The 18,416-nt window shown below is 47.6% G+C and overlaps 1 pseudogene; it reads right to left on the bottom strand.

Moving 5' to 3' along the window:
• LOC120917474 overlaps positions 1-18,416 on the bottom strand; it is a 1,233,721-nt pseudogene that overhangs the window by 48,895 nt on the left and 1,166,410 nt on the right.

Genomic DNA, 18,416 nt, shown 5'->3' with positions numbered 1-18,416 from the left:
ACTGACGAAACGCGTCTGGGAGGACGTGCGGTGACGTCATTACGTTTGGTATACGGGCATTGCTCTGATACATGCCGGCCGGCAAATTCAAATGCTCCTTGTGTTTTTCTCCAAATGTGAGTAAACCTTTTATAGTTTTATTGTTTTATTAAATATCCTATCCCACGGAATTACGCCATGTTTGCTGTTTCCTTTTTTGTGCGGTGACACCATTCTATATTACCGAGGGTGCAAGTGGTGCTTCCATCTAGGGAGTGGGATCTCCCCAAAGGCCGCGGCTGGGTCACAGCCGACTGTGGTTTATGATTGAAGTTCTGGTAAGCTGCTCCTATTACCGGTGGTGGGATTTCACACTTTGAGTGCTGTTTATCACGGTGGACCGTTGCTTATAACTCTGTCTCAGGGGAGAGATTGATACATCTAGGAAGTGGGCTCCCCCCCCCCCCCTTTCCTCAAAGGCCGCGGCTGGGTCACAGTCAACCGCTGATTTAAGTCTATGATCTGGTAAGCAGCTCATGACTCTGGCAACCAAGTTACATACCGAAAAATTGTGGACCATCTGGGTGGGATCTACTATTCCATACATCAGTATCGTGGAATCCCTGGAAAAATTTTATAGACTTTCTTTTTTCTAAACCCTGATTTTTCCAATTGACTTTATAACTCACGAGTCTGGGTGCTATGGCGCAGTTTTAACCCCTCTTTTTCTTTAGTTCATACATTTTGTGCCCTGGCACTAGGAACTGCTGCCTTCCCTTCCATATATATATTTTCCCCTTGGTTTATATATCTTTTTGTCTTGTGATATATTAATTTATATGCATTAACTATTTCTCTGGATAAGCGCAATTTTTTCTTATTGTTTTCTTATTACATTTATACAGTAACCAGTGCATTTTTATAGCACTGATCGCTTTATAAATGTGAATGGTCCCAAAATAGCGTCAAAAGTGTCCGATATGTTCGCCGCAATATCACAGTCACAATAAAAAATTAAATAAAAAAAAAAAACGATAAAAAGATTGCCGCCACTACTAGTAAAAAAAAACAATAATAAAAATGCCATAATTCTATCCTCTATTTTGTAGACGCTATAACTTTTGCGCAGACCAATATCAATATATGCTTATTACGATTTTTTTTTTACCAAAAATATGTAGATTACATATCGGCCTAAACTGAGGAAAAATGTTGTTAAAAAAAATTTAATGTAATTTAAAATTGCTTGCGGCTGTAATGTATTGCCGACTCCTGGCAATATAGATTAAAAAAAAAGAAAAAAAATCGACATGGCCCCCCCCCCCCCCCACCAGTTCATACCAGGACCTGGTCTGGTATGGATATTACAGGGAACTCCACAACAAAATTTTAAGAAAAACAGCGTGGGTCCCCCAAAATCCATACTAGACCCATATCTGAGCATGCCGCCTGGAGGACAGGATGGGGGGCAAGAGCGAGTGCCCCATCCCCCTAAATCATACCAGGCCCCATGCATTGGTGGACACGGGCAGGCTGAATTGGTGGACATGGGCAGGTTGTTAATATTTATTTTTAGAACTTAATTCTGCATAAAACGTGTCATTTCATGAGATAATCTATGAGGGCGTGTTTAGGGGTGGAATTAGGAGCTGGGGCAGGGTAGGGGTTGGGTGGGATAACTGGTGGCGAGTAACCCTCGAGGTCTGGCTAGTAGCTCAGGACTTGAAATTTTGAGCCCTGCTAAACTGCCTGCACACCACTAACTAACTCTAGCTAAAATTCTCTCAAGCCATGTAAGTAGCCTTATATAGTGTGGGGCATGGACTTAGCCCCCTGAGCCATGATTGGTTAAAGGCGCATTTGGCCAATTATGGCTCTCACAGCAGAGTGCGCTGTGATTGGCCAAAGCATGCAGGTCAGGTGCATGCTTTGGCCAATCACCAGACGTCAATGCACTGCGATCTCGCAGTGCATTATGGGGCATTGCGCAGTGGTCGAATTTGCCGCGAACGCCCCATAATGTTCAGTATTCAACGAACAGCCGAACACCCGATGTTCGAGACAAACTTACATTCGACTCGAACATCAGGCCCATCCCTAGCTGTGATGCTTTGCCAGCTCCTGGCTTACACCTGCGACAATCAAAATGTCATTCAAGTAGTAAAGCCTTATCCCCAAAGTCGAATTACTGCCACTACTGCCAACAAAATGTACAAAATGTTTCTTGGTGCTGTGCCAATTCTAAAAATGGAAAACACCTGAACTGAAAGTGACAGCTGGTCACTGCAAATCTCAGATGTCTCTGGTGTTACGCACCGATTGGTACATGGAAGTATACCTCAGCCAGGTCAATTGACTCTAACTGGTCCTCATGCTGAACTATTGACATGACTGTTTGCATAGACTTCGTCTTGCAACTTTTGCTGTGTATGTACCCCTTTGATATCTTCAAAATCCAGACAGTGGGGAAAGCTCCAGATGCTTTGGTAAGTAGAAAGAATGGGAAGGAACCCCCAGATTTGTTATTTTGGTGGCACCAGCACAGCATGGACTTGTTGCAGTAAAATTCTTATACTTAATCTTGCAGTCATTTTTTTTTCTTGAGATCTGTTGGTCATGATGAAAGGATTTGGTGATTGTACTCCCAGCTGACTGTCTTTGATAACTAAATGCTAACATTGGCGCAAAACACGTTTACCTTTTTGTCCCCTGCACTGTCAACCACTTGTCATATGAAGCTTCAATACAATAATTTTGGCAGTCCGGAATCTTTTACTTATGTAAAGACACACGATCTTTTGGAAGCACCCATCACACTACCTGAGGTCCAACTGGCAATAGGGAACACCAAGCCAGGGAAGTCCCCAGGACCGGACAGCCTAACAGCCAGTTATTACAAGACGCTACTACCCTCGCTGGGCAACCATTTGGTTGCACTCCTTAACGACCTTGGGAGGGGAAGCGGATTTCACAACGCTACCCTCCAAGCCCAAATATCAGTCATCCCCAAAGATGGCAAGGATCCGTCTCAGTGCGGTAGTTATCGACCGATCTCCCAGCTTAATTCGGACCTCAAACTATTTACCAAAATTTTAGCCACCCTCGATTGATTCACCTAGACCAAGTCAGTTTTGTCCCCACCAGAGAGGCCCAGGATAACACCACTAAGGTATTGAACTTACTGTATTCGGCCGCCCTCTCCGACGGCCAGGGTTAGGGCGAGCGGCGTGATCTCAGACTCGTTTCCCATTACCAATGGGACGAGGCAGGGCTGCCTGTTGTCGCCCCTTCTCTTTGCGCTCTTTGGAACTCTTTTTGGGACACGTGCGGCTTAACCCAAACATCACGGGGATCCGGTTTGGTTCCGCCCAACATAAGGTTTCGGCGTATGCGGACGACCTGCTATTCTCCCTCACCAACCCACTGGTATCGCTCCCAAACCTAATGCAAGAATTTGAAACGTTTGGAGCACTCTCCAATTTGAAAATTAACTTTGCCAAATCAGAAGCCATGGGAGTAGGACTAACACCTCCACAACTAAACCACCTCCAGTCCAGTTTCACACTGAAGTGGACAAACACAGCGCTAAAATACTTGGGTACACACATACCCCCGACGTTCTCGAAGTTGTTCGAACTTAATTTCCCTCCACTATTAAAATTGATTAAGTTATTATTAGCTAAGTGGAACACGGGCCTGCATTCCTGGCTGGGCCGATGCAATATCTTAAAGATAACGATTCTCCCAAAGCTTCTCTACCTGATGCAAGCCCTACCTATCCATATACCGACGTCATACTTTAGACAGGTGCAGTCAGTATTCACAGACTTTGTCTGGGCTAAGAAAAGACCTCGCCTGGCACACAAACTGCTTGTCCTCCCGAAGCTACGGGATGGCCTGGCACTACCCGATGTGCGGACCTACTACCATGCGGTCCATCTCGGGAGACTGATAGATTGGTGCCGTCACAGAGATACCAAACTTTGGACACAGATAGAACAGGCCCAAAGTACGATCCACTTAGGGGGGACCCCATGGTGCTTTCACTCACTCCCGACAGACCTTAAACCCCACCCTTTTATAGGGACCTCCTCACGACTCTGTTCCCGACTTTTGTCCCAGTCTCAACTGTCAACCCCGAATTCACCTCTATACCCCATACTGGGGAACCCCCAGTTCTTGCCTGGCACGCAGGACGTGGTCTTCCGGGGTCTGAGTGAGACGGGCCTCCACCAAGCCTCACATTTCAGCGTGAGAGGGCGCTGTAAAACAATCTCGGAGCTCACCTTTCCTCTGGGCCCATTCTGCCTGGACTTCCTGAGAGCGCGACAGTTAAGCCATTTCCTCAACTCGAGGAAGCCCCCTGATGATAGTGGTCAACCACTCACAGCGCTGGAGGACCTCTGTGCCTCCACAGGGACTCTGAGGCATACGCTCTCACTGGCCTACGACCTACTGATCTCGCCACCACCTGACTTTGTGCCCTTAATAATACAAAAAATAATAATCAAAATACAAATTTAAAATAATTGAGGTATCACAGTGTGTATTTACATGTAAATTCATGTAAATACACACTGTGATACCTCAATTATTTTAAATTTGTATTTTGATTATTATTTTTTGTATTATTAAATTGTCACACTGTATCATTGCAGATAAGTCTCTATCTCTCTGCTAAATTTATATTCCTCATCTTCGCCCTGAAGAAGCCCCACGGCGAAACGTGCGTTGGCGACTTCCGAGGAATGTACAGTGGTCACTTGCTGTTAATCAATTTATGATTTTTTTTTGTATTTATTTTTATCTTCTGTATATCTTGTTTAATTTATCTATATGCTATTAAATTATATATTTTTTTACAAAACCATACTTCCTTGGCCTGAAAGTCTGACCATCAATGTCCACTTGCTTGATATTGTTTCTTCCCTAATATAATTACAGATGTGGCCCATGTGAGTGCTATCCTCGTGTTTCCACTTTAAACTTCCCCCCTTTCTCCCCCCCCCTCTCTTTTTTCTTTTTCTTTTTCTTCTTTTTTCTTTTCTACTCTTCCTCTTGGTCCTTCTCCCTCCCCCCTTTTGAACCATATTATGCATGTGGTCAATACACTCTAAAAGAGTGTTTTACCCTGTGAAGTCTCCAAGCCTTGCAAGCAAACAATCCGCTTCAGATCCATCCAAAGAGAAACAGAATATAACTGCAGGGATGTTGCCTAGGATAAAGAGGACGATGACACCTAACCAGTTGTCACAATTAAGCAGATGGTCAAGACGCTCTAAAGGAATGACTAGATTCGTTTAGTGCAGGGACCGTCTGTTTGGCAATGTCCAGCCTTCTTTCAGGGCCTTCTCAGGCCAATCAACTTTCTCCAGTCTCTCCTAAACAGGGAAAAGAGGATGACCAGATTGGTAAAATTAGTGAAATTAGTGAAATGCCTGTATATAGTGGTGAAGCTTTGGAAGTAGAAGACAGCTGGATGTGGCATTGATCAAGTGCTTGTTTGTCAACATTGGAGTATCTCATCACAGCAGGATATCAAAGTTATGCCCTTTTGAACGAATAGGGGTCCAGGGGTTGGGGTCACCCCTTTGGTCTGTATGTGTCCCTTGTGGGATTGGCCATATACATGACCCTCCCGTCAAAAGATGTGACCTTCAAGGAAAAACGCTAGCACTGCATTTCTTTTCAAGCCTAAATGTAATGGTGACCAGTTTGGTTTCCAGCCGCAAGATGAAGGTCTACTGAATTAAAGAAAACCGAAAATGCAAGTCAGTTTTCCATGTTCACTCTCACGAGTGAACTTAGCTTCTACGATTTCTGTCCGGAAGTCCAGGAAAGACAGGGAAGCCAATGCATAAACCAAGGCTTCAGTGAAACCAATGCATAAACCAAGGCTTCAGTGAAACTTCCATGTCAAGGTGTTTTCTGTTACTTTGGGGTTGTGCCTCGCTCCAGCAGGTCAGGTAGGCCCAGTTTACCTCTCACTCCCATCCAAGCCCAGTTTATGGACCAGTGGCCGAAACTTGTGGTTGAAGAAACTAATCGTCTGCAATGTCATTCCCTACATACAACCTGGTGATACAGTCAGACACCAGCCAGTGTAGGGGAGCCCTACTTCAAGAACTATGAGCTTGGGGCCAATGGCCTTTTGTCAAGGATCCAAGACTCCGTTCTGGAGTTGAGGGGAGCCTTTTTGGGCTCTTAGCCTTCAGTCACCTCATCCAGGGAAAAAGCCTGTCCTGGAAAAGTTGGACAGCACAACAACTGTGGCCTACATCTGGAAACAAGGCTCAGTCTCTCACTTCTGAAGTTTTCTCTAATTCTAGAATTCACCCAATTCACCCAAGTCAATCCTCCCAATGATCTGCTACCTATGTGCCTGATCGGAAGAATCTTTAGGCAAACTACTTGTCCAGGACAAGTCTGGTTGACAATGGATGATCCAGGCTACTAAGAGTCTTCTGAGAACCAACAGAACTTGATGTTTCTTCTGTCAGAGGTACATTCCCAGTTTATTTATTAAAATGCTTATTGAGAGCACAGTCTTTACCCGAGGGCCTTGATGCGCTCAGTTGGCACTAAGTTGCTGAAGTTCCATTCCAGGGCCCAGGATCCACAAGGTCTCGGAGTGGAGGTGCTGACCGCAGAATGGATCGCCTAGACGGCTTATGCCTTTTCTGCTGCTCCCTCGGATATTCAGCTAGGCTATGGTAAAGGAAGGTGACAGTTCTGGTTCCTGCTACTCATCCCGATAGGTGTCAAGGAGTGACTTCCTCTACCTGGTAGATTAAATCTTCTCCAGTCCCATTCACCTGGCATCCGACAGGCTCAGGCTGATGGCCGGGATCTGGAGAGGCGGAGGCTAACGGATATCGAATGCTCTGTGAAGATTTGAATAATCTTACGAGACAACGCTAAGCATACCTACAGTAGGTGACCGCGATATTGTGTCAATCTCGCTCCCTTTCTCGGCAAGATTGACCACCTACGAGCCCCATCGCGAGAGCCAGCGCCGAGCTGGCTTGCCACGATGGAGACACAGCCGTCATAGAAGCGACGGGAGATCCGACTTGGATTCCCGCCAATTCTACACGTGTGCAGCGTTTGTTATGAATCCTGAGCGGGACGTCCCCGCCGGATTTTAAATAAAAATCCGGCATGGGTTCCCCCCTCAGGAGCATACCGGGCCCTTAGGTCTGGTATGGGTTGTAAGGAGACCCCCCTATGCCGAAAAAATGGCGTAGGGGGTCCCCCTACAATCCATACCAGACCCATATCCAAAGCACGCTACCCGGCCGGCCAGGAAAGGAGTGGGGACGAGCGAGTGCCCCCCCCCTCCTGAGCCGTACCGGGCCGCATGCCCTCAACATGGGGGGGTTGGGTGCTCTGGGGCAGGGGGGCGCACTGCGGGGCCCCCCCACCCCAGAGAACCCTGTCCCCATGTTGATGAGGACAGGGCCCCTTCCCGACAACCCTGGCCGTTGGTTGTCGGGGTATGCGGGCGGGAGGCTTATCGGAATCTGGGAGCCCCCTTTAATAAGGGGGCCCCCAGATACCGGCCCCCCACCCTAAGTGAATGGATATGGGGTACCTACCCATGTGATACCTACCCACGTGGGTAGGTATCACATGGGTAGGTACGGAGCATGATGGGACTGTGAGGCCTAGATAAGTCAGATGCAAGCCGCGCACCTGTCATTGCAGCGAGAAGAGGCGACGTGTCAACATCGGGAGAAGAGAAGAAGAAGACGTCACAGCACAGAAGAAGAAGAAGACGTCACAGCACAGAAGAAGAAGAAGAAGACGACGTTCAGCGCTGAAGGAGAAGGCACCGGACATCGGGAGGAAGAACCGGGGTGCGCCGAGTCAACAGCGGAGAGCGGCGAACATAGAAGAAGACCCCCGGAGAGTGGAGAAGACCCCCCGGATAGCGGAGAAGACCCCCCCGGATAGCGGAAGAAGCAGCCCCCCTGAGAAGCACACCACCCCCCGCCGAAGACGTCTGAGGAAATCCGCCGGGGGGTGGGCGCTTTTATAAAAGCGACCCCCCCGGCGGTGGAAGAGAACCAGACGGCGGGGAAGAAGAGCGGCCCCCACCCGAAGACGTCAAAAAAGAAGCCCCCCTGGTGAAAAGAGCTACAGAAGACAGGGGGTGCCTCCGGAGCAGATTAATAAATTATTTTAAAAACCCTTTTGTCGTGTTTATTAACTTAAAAAATGTTCCTCCAGGTGAATGGGTAGGGGTACGATGTACCCCATATATCCATTCACTTAGGGTGGGGGACCGGTATCTGGGGGCCCCCTTATTAAAGGGGGCTCCCAGATTCCGATAAGCCTCCCGCCCGCATACCCCGACAACCAACGGCCAGGGTTGTCGGGAAGGGTCCCTGTCCTCATCAACATGGGGACAGGGTGCTCTGGGCTGGGGGGGCCCCGCAGTGCGCCCCCCTGCCCCAGAGCACCCAACCCCCCCATGTTGAGGGCATGCGGCCCGGTACGGCTCAGGAGGGGGGGGGGCGCTCGCTCGTCCCCACTCCTTTCCTGGCTGGCCAGGTAGCGTGCTTTGGATACGGGTCTGGTATGGATTGTAGGGGGACCCCCTACGTCGTTTTTTCGGCGTAGGGGGGGTCTCCTTACAACCCATACCAGACCTAAGGGCCCGGTATGCTCCTGAGGGGGGAACCCATGCCGGATTTTTATTTAAAATCCGGCGGGGACGTCCCCCTCAGGATTCATAACAAACGCCGCACACGTGTAGAATTGGCGGGAATCCAAGTCGGATCTCTCGTCGCTTCTATGACGCGCTTGCTGGAATGTGCTTTTACTATTCCAGCAAGCGCAAGATGTCGGCACCCTGTCGCCGAGAATCAGCGCAATGCCGTCGTGCTAAAAACACATTCTCGGCGGCAGGTACTGTAAGCAAATACAAAAAAACATAGTAAAAAATAAAAAAGAATTTAACGCAACCTGTGCCCAAAATATATATATATGCCGAAGAATGGGGGCATCCTCCTGCAAAAGTTAGGAGAAAATCGCTCCCCCGCCCCTGCTGCCCCCATACTTCAGCATATATGGGGCCAGATTCTTGTAGAATCTGCGGCGGCATAGCGTAAGCCATTTACACTACGCCGCCGCAAATTCCTGAAGCAAGTGCCGAGCAAGTGCCGTATTCTCCAAGCACTTGCTCCGTAATTTGCGTCGGCGTAGTGTAAATGGCCTGGCGCAAGGCCGTGTAATTCAAAGGGGGCGGCTTGTATTTAAATTAAGCGCGCCCCCGCGCCGATCGAACTGCGCATGCGCCGGGCGGAAAAATAGCCCAGTGCGCATGCTCCAGCTCACGACGGAAAACGTCAATGACGCCGACGTGAGCGCCAAGTCGTATTCGCGAACGGCTTACGAAAACTACGTAAACGACGGAAAAAGCCGACGCTGACCCGACGCCATACTTAACATGGCATACGACGGACCTACGTAAACTTGCCCCTCATTATAGCAGGGGCAAGTTTACACTTACGAAAACGTCGTAAAATCACTGCGTCGTCCGCGCGTACGTTCGGGAATCTCGTGTAACTAATTTGCATAGACGACGGGGAAAACGACGATGCGACACCTAGCGGCGGGAAAAAATGCATTTAAGATCTGACAGCGTAAGAGCCTTACGCCTGTCAGATCTAATGGGTATCTATGCGTAACTGATTCTAATGCCGCGTACACACCATCACTTTATGTGATGAAAAAAATGACGTTTTTAAAAACGTCACTTTAATTGACTGTGTGTGGGGGAAAACGTCGTTTTATGTCTTGTAAAAAACGACCAAAAAAAATTGAAGCATGCTTCAATTTTATGTGTCGTTTTTCAAAAGTGCACTTTTTACTTCACAGAAATTGACCGTGTGTAGCAAAAAACGTCGTTTTCTAAGACGTTTTTTCATCCACGCATGCCCAGAAGCTACTTATGAAGCAAGCTTCAATGGTAAAACGTGGTGGAACGTAACCTCACTTTGCAAGAACATTGTGAGAAAAACGATGGTGTGTAGGCAACTTCATCTTTGAAAATTGAAGTTTCAAAAACGTCATTTTTTACTTCACAGAAAGTGTCGTTTTTTTTCATCACATAAAGTGATGGTGTGTATGCGGCATAAGAATCAGTCGCATAGATACCCTGGGCCAGATTAGGACTTACGACAGCGCAAATGGCGTTGCGCCGTCGTAATGCCTTTGAGAATCTGGCCCATTTACTTTTTTTTAACTGTGGTGGTGAAATCACCTCTTACAGCTATGGAGTTATGGCTTTATATATCGTGGGAGCAAACGCTGTTGCTGTCAAGATAAATAAATCTGTGCTGCAGCTGAATGGCGTACCTGAAAACAAAAAAATTATTAACAATAAAACAGTATAAACAGTAAAGTATAAAAAAAATTACTTACCTGAAAAGAAAACATGATAAAACATAATAACAATAAAACATTGCAAAATAGAATACAGTAAAAAAAGAGCAGAACAATAGAGAGAGGGAGAGAACAATAAAACAATTTTTTTTTTTTTTTTACACTTTTTTTGTAACTAACTGTAACGGTTCGGTTCCAGGTTCGGGTCTCTCAAAATGCGATGGCATCTTGGGAGACCCTGCGTAGGACCCCTGTGTAAGTGTGTCCTATTCTGTGAAATGCTGTACCCTAAGCCAATACTCCACTAGTGTATGGTAGCGTTCAAAACATTCACCAATGCAAAGACCAGGATTGTCAGGACAGCATAGACAACAATAATGGGTGTCACGCCTATATCCGTGCATGCTACCTACACAACATCTTCTTTGGGGGCTCATTGGGTAGGGGTACCAGGGAGGACATACGGAAAATGCCTCTCATGCAGCCGGCTTACTGCACTTGGTTGAGGATGGTGAGGTGAAGCACCATCTGGATACAGAAGGGCTCCGATGATCTCTTCCTGGAATTCAAGGAATGATCCAGTCCGGCCTGAAGCTTTATATAGCACATGAGCATTCAGCAAAGCCAATTGAAATAAGTATACAGACACTTTTTTGTACCAGCGTCTGGGCTTGAAGGCAACTAGGTATGGTGCCAACAACTGGTCGTTGAGGTCCACCTCTCCCATATTTTGGTTATTTTCGTGGACACAGAGGGGTTTTTCCACAACATCAGTCGCCGTAGGAATTTGGACAGTAGTATCTGCGTGAAGGGAGGACAGAACAAAAACTTATTATCCCTCCACTTCACAGTGAGCAAATTATTACACTTGGAGCAGGCTCTCTCCCCAGCCTAAGAAATTACAAGCCTCTGGGGTAAGCCCCGGCGATTAGGTCGCATGGTGCCACATGATCAATCTGATGATCAAACAAGTGACTAAAAAGTGTCACGCTCGTGTAATAATTGTCCACATACAAGTGGTACCCCTTTCCGAATAAGGGTGAAACCAAGTTCCACACTAACTTATCTCATTATACTGCTGCAGGTCGGTACAATTCCGTGAGCCATTGTAGCTGTACATTGGCTCCTTTAAGCGGAATAGCAGGCATGCGCACTGCGGGGGTGCCGATGCTCGTGGCTGGCGGTCACGATGACCGCCGGCCACGCGCAATCGCGGGCACGAGAGGAGGAATAGGGACTTATGTGTGTAAACACACACACACATCCCAGTTCTGTGAGGAGAGGAGAGAAAGATTGTGAGTTCCTACTAGCTGGGAACCACGATCTGTCTTCTCCTATAGTCAGTCCCCTCCCACACAGTTAGAACACACACTAGGGAACACATTTAACCCCTTGATCACCCCCTAGTGTTAACCCCTTCCCTGCCAGTGACATTTTTATAGTACTGATCACTGTGTAATTGTCAAAAATCCCAAAAATGTGTCAAAAGTGTTCGATCGGTCCGCCATGTCGCAGATCACCACCATTACTAGTAAAAGATTATAGTAAAAATTCCATAAATCTATTCCCTATTTTGTAGACGCTATGGCCCGGATTCACAAAGCACTTGCGCCGACGTATCTCCAGATACGCGGCATAAGTGCAAATATGCGCCGTCATATCTCTGCGCCTGACCCACAAACTAAGATACGCCTAAAAAAAGGCTTCATCCCACCGACGTAACTTGTCTACGCCGGCGTAGCGTAGGCGCATATTTACGCTGGACGCATGTGGCGCTCCCATTGATTTTGTATTCAAATATGCAAATGAGGGAGATACAGCGATTCACGAACATACATTCGCACAGTGCGCGTAAGTTGTACGTCCGGCCTAACGTTATTCCCTATAAAGGAGGTGTAACTCAGCACCAGACATGCACAGGTCAGCTGGAGACCAGCTGCAGCATTACCGTTACGGACGAGCTGAGTAACCACACTTGCAGGACAACACATCTGTATGCCAACATGCCAGGGGCAGCCATGGTCATAGTACTACTGCGTCCACAGGCACGGAGGAGGGCACGGGAGAGGATATACCGAACGTGCATGAACGTCTTTGGCATGGGGGAATCGGAGGTGTATTGCATCTTCAGATTCAGCCCTGATGCCATCCTAAAATTTGCCACAGCCATGCATGATGAAATCACCAGCCAGCCAGAACGCTCACATGCAGTGCAGTAACTGGTCAAGGTACTGGCAACACACCATTTACTTGCCAGTGGATCTTTCCAACGTACAAGTGGAGTCATGTCTGGGATGTCACAATCCACCGTGAGCAGATGCGTGCACCAGGTTGTCCCCGCAATCCTTACATGCATTTCCCACCACATCATCAAACCCACCCATGAGCATCTGCGGCAGAAGGCAATGCAGGATATCTACAGAATTGCCAGATTCCCACGCACCGCGGGGGCCATTGATTGCACACATGTGACACTACGGCCCCCCCCGTGCCACAGAGCACATATACCGCAATCGTAAGCAGTGGCATTCTATCAACGTACAGGTGATAGCCGATGCCCAATGCCTCATATGGCACATCCATGCCAAACACCCAGGGGCCAGCCACGACAGCTACATATACCGTCAAAGCAACATCCCAACGGAATTCGAACAGAACGTGTACAGGGACAGCTGGCTGGTTGGTGAGTGACATGGGAGTCAGGCATGACTGTCCTACCCCATGATGCAGACATCACGAGGGGCACATGCACGACTAACATCCTCCTGTTTTTTCCCTTCCAGGTGACTCGGCATATGCACTTGGGCCCCATCTCCTGACTCCATACCGGAATCCCCAAACCAGAGGAGAGAGAAGATACAATGCTGCACACATACGCACCCGTGCAGTGGTGGAGCACACATTTGGCATCCTGAAGTCCCGTTTCCGATGCCTGAATAAGTCCGGGGGGACCCTGTTGTATTCCCCAAACTTCGCGTGCCAGATCATCGGTGCATGTTGCGTGCTGCACAACTACGCCATGAGAAAGGGCCTGGAGATTGACATATGTGATGACCTGACCCCCGAACCAGGCAGTCCCCCCCTGCCCGAGGCTACCCCGTCTGCTGAAGAAACAGCAGTCAGGAGTTGCCTTGTGGAATGTATCTTTGCACGTTAAACACACACATTCATCATGGCACACGGACAATGCATGCATGCACACCACTGTGGTCCCTAGCTCACACACACCACATCCACCTCACATTGGTTTAGCCCAAGTCCACCGTGCAGGACTTGGGAGCAGCAACGCCACGCCAAGGCCCAAATGATGTTGCTGTGCATTCATACCACATTCACACGGTCGTGGGGGTAATCTCTCCCTGACGATCCAAGGTGACACGCATTGCTGGCAGGAATGTCACCCACACATACACACACACACACCAGTCACACTGTAGCAGCACCGGGAAAACCCTGCCCCTGCAAACGGGTGTCTGGGTACCACTTCTGCACTCCTCACCGTGTGCAGTGAAAAAAAAATAAAAATATAAAGGGATCATGCCCTTACCGGAGGACGGCACATACTTCTGTGCACGTCCAACAAAAAAAAAAAATAAGGCTCATACTCTGAGCAAAAAAAAACAGAGAACAGTCATTTGCCCTCTCGTGGGCCAGGCCTGGTGCCACGGGTACGGCTCCTCAATTGTCTGGCGGGAGCCTCGGGTGGGGGGGTGGGGCATCAAGAGGAGGTCCATCCCCTGGTCTGTCACTCCTGGCTCTGATGGCAGATGGAGCCTGCATGCCCTCCAAAGCAACGGCAATGCGGGTGAGAACAGAGTTAGTATCCGCCTGTATCGGCAGCTGGCGGGCGTTGGTCTGCCGCTGGAGGCGTCTGCCTGGATGGCAGCAGTGTTGGCCTGCACAGCCTCCCCCAGGCTCTTCACCTCTGCCAGGATCCCAGATAATGTGGCCTGCAGCTCCACAATTGCCACAGTGGACCGGGCCTGGGTGGCCTGCTTGTCCCCAGATGACGAGGGAGCCCCTACTGACATATGCTGATGAATGGCATCCAGGGTCTGACTTTGGTCACAGAGACTTGTGGCCATGGCTGCACAATTGGCATTGATGTCATGCAGGCAGTCTGTTATGGCCTGGGTATGGGCAGCCTGCTGGCTGATGCACTGCTGCATGTCCGAGGACCCAGCAAAAGAGGCCAGGCTGTCAGCCACTCTATGCAGGTCGCCAGCAATATCGGCCATGTGGCGCGTCTGTCTTGCCTGCTCCCTCTCAAGCCCTTCTTGGAGGGAACTGGCTACACCCCTAGTCTTGGCCAGAGCCTTCCTATGGGAAGTAGCCGGTTGAGTCCGTCTGGACGTAAAAGCCCTGGAGGGGGTAGCCCTGGATGGGGTTCCCCTGGAGGGGGTGGCCCTGGATGGGGTAGCCCTGGATGGGGTTCCCCTGATGGGCGGGGAGGTCTCTGAGGGTCCGGGGAAAATGGAAGCCTCATCAAAGTAGAGGCATTCCACAAGATCAACCATCTCCTCCTCAACTACCACTAGAGTAGAGGTGTGGGCAATCCCCTCCACCGATGGATCATGGCTTCCCAGGGGGTCAGGCTGAGGCAGATGTTCCGGGGATGGCGTGGGTCGGACACCGGCAGACGACGGCCCAGCTCCCTCCAGCACATCTGTGGATGACACAAAGCATTCACATGTTGGTGGACCCACACACTTGTCACATATTCCCTTCCACCCCCTCACATGCTACACACCGGATGGGGGATAAAACACACTTACCTGTCCTCAAGTCCTGATCACTGGAGTCAAAGCCCTCCAGGCCCTCCACCTGCTCCTGCTCCAGGCAGCTGGCGATCACCTCCTCCTCAGCTGCCAACTTCAGAGAAGAAGCTGGTCCGCCTTCCGTGCCCCTGAGGTGCCTCCTCACCTTGGCCAGCTTCTCCCTGACCTGCCGTCTCATATCATTTATTTTTTTAATGTCTTTGGAGGTCCGTGTCTCATGCCCAAGAGCATTGATCTCCAGGGTGATCTTCTGGTAGATCTCATTCTTCCTTGCCTTGCTGGTCCTGGCACTCTGTGCGCCATGGAGGTACACATCATACTGTGCTATTGCTGAGGTCAGGATCGCCCTCTCTTCAGATGGGAAATTTTTCTTCCTCCTCTCTCTGTCAGTCTTAGCATCAGACATGGCTCCGCAAAAGTACTCTGCTCCAGGGGGAAGACAAAAAAGCTGGTGTACTTTTGTGCTGGACGGGCGTATGGCTGGGTGTATTTATGCGCTCGGCATAAGCCGGTGGGCCGGCGTATCTAAGGAAGTTGCGCCGGCGTAGTTGTGAGCATGCGCATAGGGGTGCTGACCATACATCCGCGTCACGGTGCATGCGCCGTTCATGATACGCCGGGCGTAAAACACTGCACCTCGCTCGGACCATCATTTGCATGGGGTCACACCCACTTCCACCTACGCCGGCTTACGCCTACGAAATATACGCAACGCTGGTGCAACGTTGGGACCATTGGCTTGCTGAATTCCATGCTTGCCTCTCTGCGCTGCGTCGGCATAGCGTAAAGGAGATACGCTACGGCGGCATAAATATGCGCCAGTGTCTGTGAATCCGGGCCACTAACTTTTGCGCAAACCAATAAATATACGCTTAGTGTAATTTTTATTACCCAAAATATGTAGAAAAATACATATTGGCCTAAACTGAGGAAAAAAATAACTTTTTTGATTTCAATGGGCAGGGGCAAAGAAGCTGCTAGCAGGACCTTTTCTGACGCCCTGCCAGCGCACCTCTCCAGTGTGAATGGAGCAGCTCTTTCAGGGTGCTTTTCAGGTGTTATCTTTAGTGTGAAAGGGGTCTAAAGTAGAAGGGTGGACAACTAAATGGCAAATAAGGTTCAATGTAGGGAAAGTAAAAGTAATGTGCTTGGGGCTAAAAATATGAATGCAAGCTACACATTAGGAAAAGTACCCTGGGGGAATCAAGGGTGCAAAATGATCCGCGGGTCCTAGCTGATGATAGACTCAGCAATAGTATGCAATGCCAAGCTGCAGCAAGCAAGGCCAATAGACTATTAGTATGCATTAGACATGTACAGTTTGTTTTGTTCCAAATAATTTTAACAAATTTTGACAAATTCGTTAATTCAGAATTATCTGAATGCACAAAAACCTGTTTAACAAATTTCTCTGAATATTCGTTAATTAAAATATTTTTAAATCCATAAATTCACAAATTCGAAATCAATTGTCAAATTTGCAAATTTGTAAATTCGCAAATTTGGAAATGCGAAAATCCTAAAATTTGAAAATCTGAAATAACCAACTTATAATAATTTAACTATTATTAACTATATTATTTATTTATATATTTAACTATTATTAAATTATAGGTATTGGAATTTCCTTTCAAATTTGGCTGTTATTGAACGTAACAAATACAAATTTATCCAAAGTTACAAATTATCCGAAATAATGAATGACATAACTAAACGAGTTTAACGTAACAAATTTAATAATAATAAATAACAATAATAATAATAAAAAGTTTTTATTATTATTATTTATTATTAATTTGTTCTGTTTAGATGCGGCATTCGTTATTTTGGATAATTCGTAACTTTGGATAAATCTGTATTCGTTACACAAACTAACTTTAGCCTCGGTTCACACTGCTTGGACCCCACTGTCATGCATTTCCAGTGGGACTAAGCAGCGTGCCTTGCTTGCAATTTTGATGAATTTCCACTACATTCAGAGGCAGTTTCCACTGCCTCTCCAGCAGTGACACTGTCTCTCCCTCTCCAGCGGTGATCCCTGTCCTCTGCATCTCCAGTGGTGGTATCTCCAGTGGTGAAACCAGTAGCCTCTGTACACAAACCTACAAACTGCTGATTCTATCCTCTGCTGACACTCTGTTCACTAACTGGTTGACCTCCCATCCTCTGCCCCCTGAATTTTTTTTACTGCACCCCCACATCAGACATGTGTAAACAAGCATCTCCCCGCTCTGACTAGTGACAATGACACTGATCTCTGCTCCGTGTACTCGGAGCGGAGTTCAGTGTCATGTGACACAGAGCCCATCCCCCTCACAGTAAGAAACACTATGCAGGGAACACTTAACCCCTACAGCGCCACCTAGTGGTTAACCCCTTCACTGCCAGTGTCATTTTCACAGTAAACAATGCATTTTTATAGCACTGATCGTTGTAAAAATGACAATGGTCCCAAAAATGTGTCAAAAGTGTCCGCCATAATGTCGCAGTGATGAAAAAAATCAGTGATCGCCGCCATTAGTAGTAAAAAAAAAAATTATAAAAAATGCCATAAAACTATACCCTATTTTGTAAACGCTATAACTTTTGCACAAACCAATCAATAAACGCTTATTGTGATTTTTTTTTTTTTTTTACCAAAAATATGTAGAAGAATACGTATCGGCCTAAACTGAGGAAATTTTTATTTATATATTTTTTGGGGATATTTATTATAGCAAAAAGTAAAAAATATTGACTTTTTTTCAAAATTGACGCTGTATTTTTGTTTCTAGAGCAAAAAATAAAAACCGCAGATCAAATACCACCAAAAGAAAGCTCTATTTGTGGGGAAAAAACACGTCAATTTTGTTTGGGAGCCACGTCGCACGACCGCGCAATTGTCAGTTAAAACGACGCAGTGCCGAGTCGCAAAAAGTGGCCTGGTCTTTGACCACCCAAATGGTCCGGGGCTGAAGTAGTTAATATGCAGCAGTGAAATGCAGCATTACAAACACACATAAAAAAGCATGCAGAAAACCACATGCCCACTACAAAAGCCCACTACAAATGAACAAAACTGCATGCATTTGTACAGCACAAACTAAGTTACTGCTTTGCAACTCTCGGGTCAGCTAGCAACTAACTGTAGTTCAGCCAGTATACTAGTGTAAATAGTGTGATACTTTTCACTGTTAAATGGTTACATTTTTTGTTGACTTATTTGAGATGTCATATACTGTGTTATACTCAGCATACATGGGAGGAGTTAGGCATTGTGCACAAAAT

Source organism: Rana temporaria, chromosome 11 (genome assembly GCF_905171775.1).
Source record: "Rana temporaria chromosome 11, aRanTem1.1, whole genome shotgun sequence".
NCBI classification, from domain to species: Eukaryota; Metazoa; Chordata; class Amphibia; order Anura; family Ranidae; genus Rana; species Rana temporaria.
The sequence above is the reverse complement of the archived record's forward strand: the minus strand, read 5'-3'. Positions and strand labels throughout refer to the sequence as shown.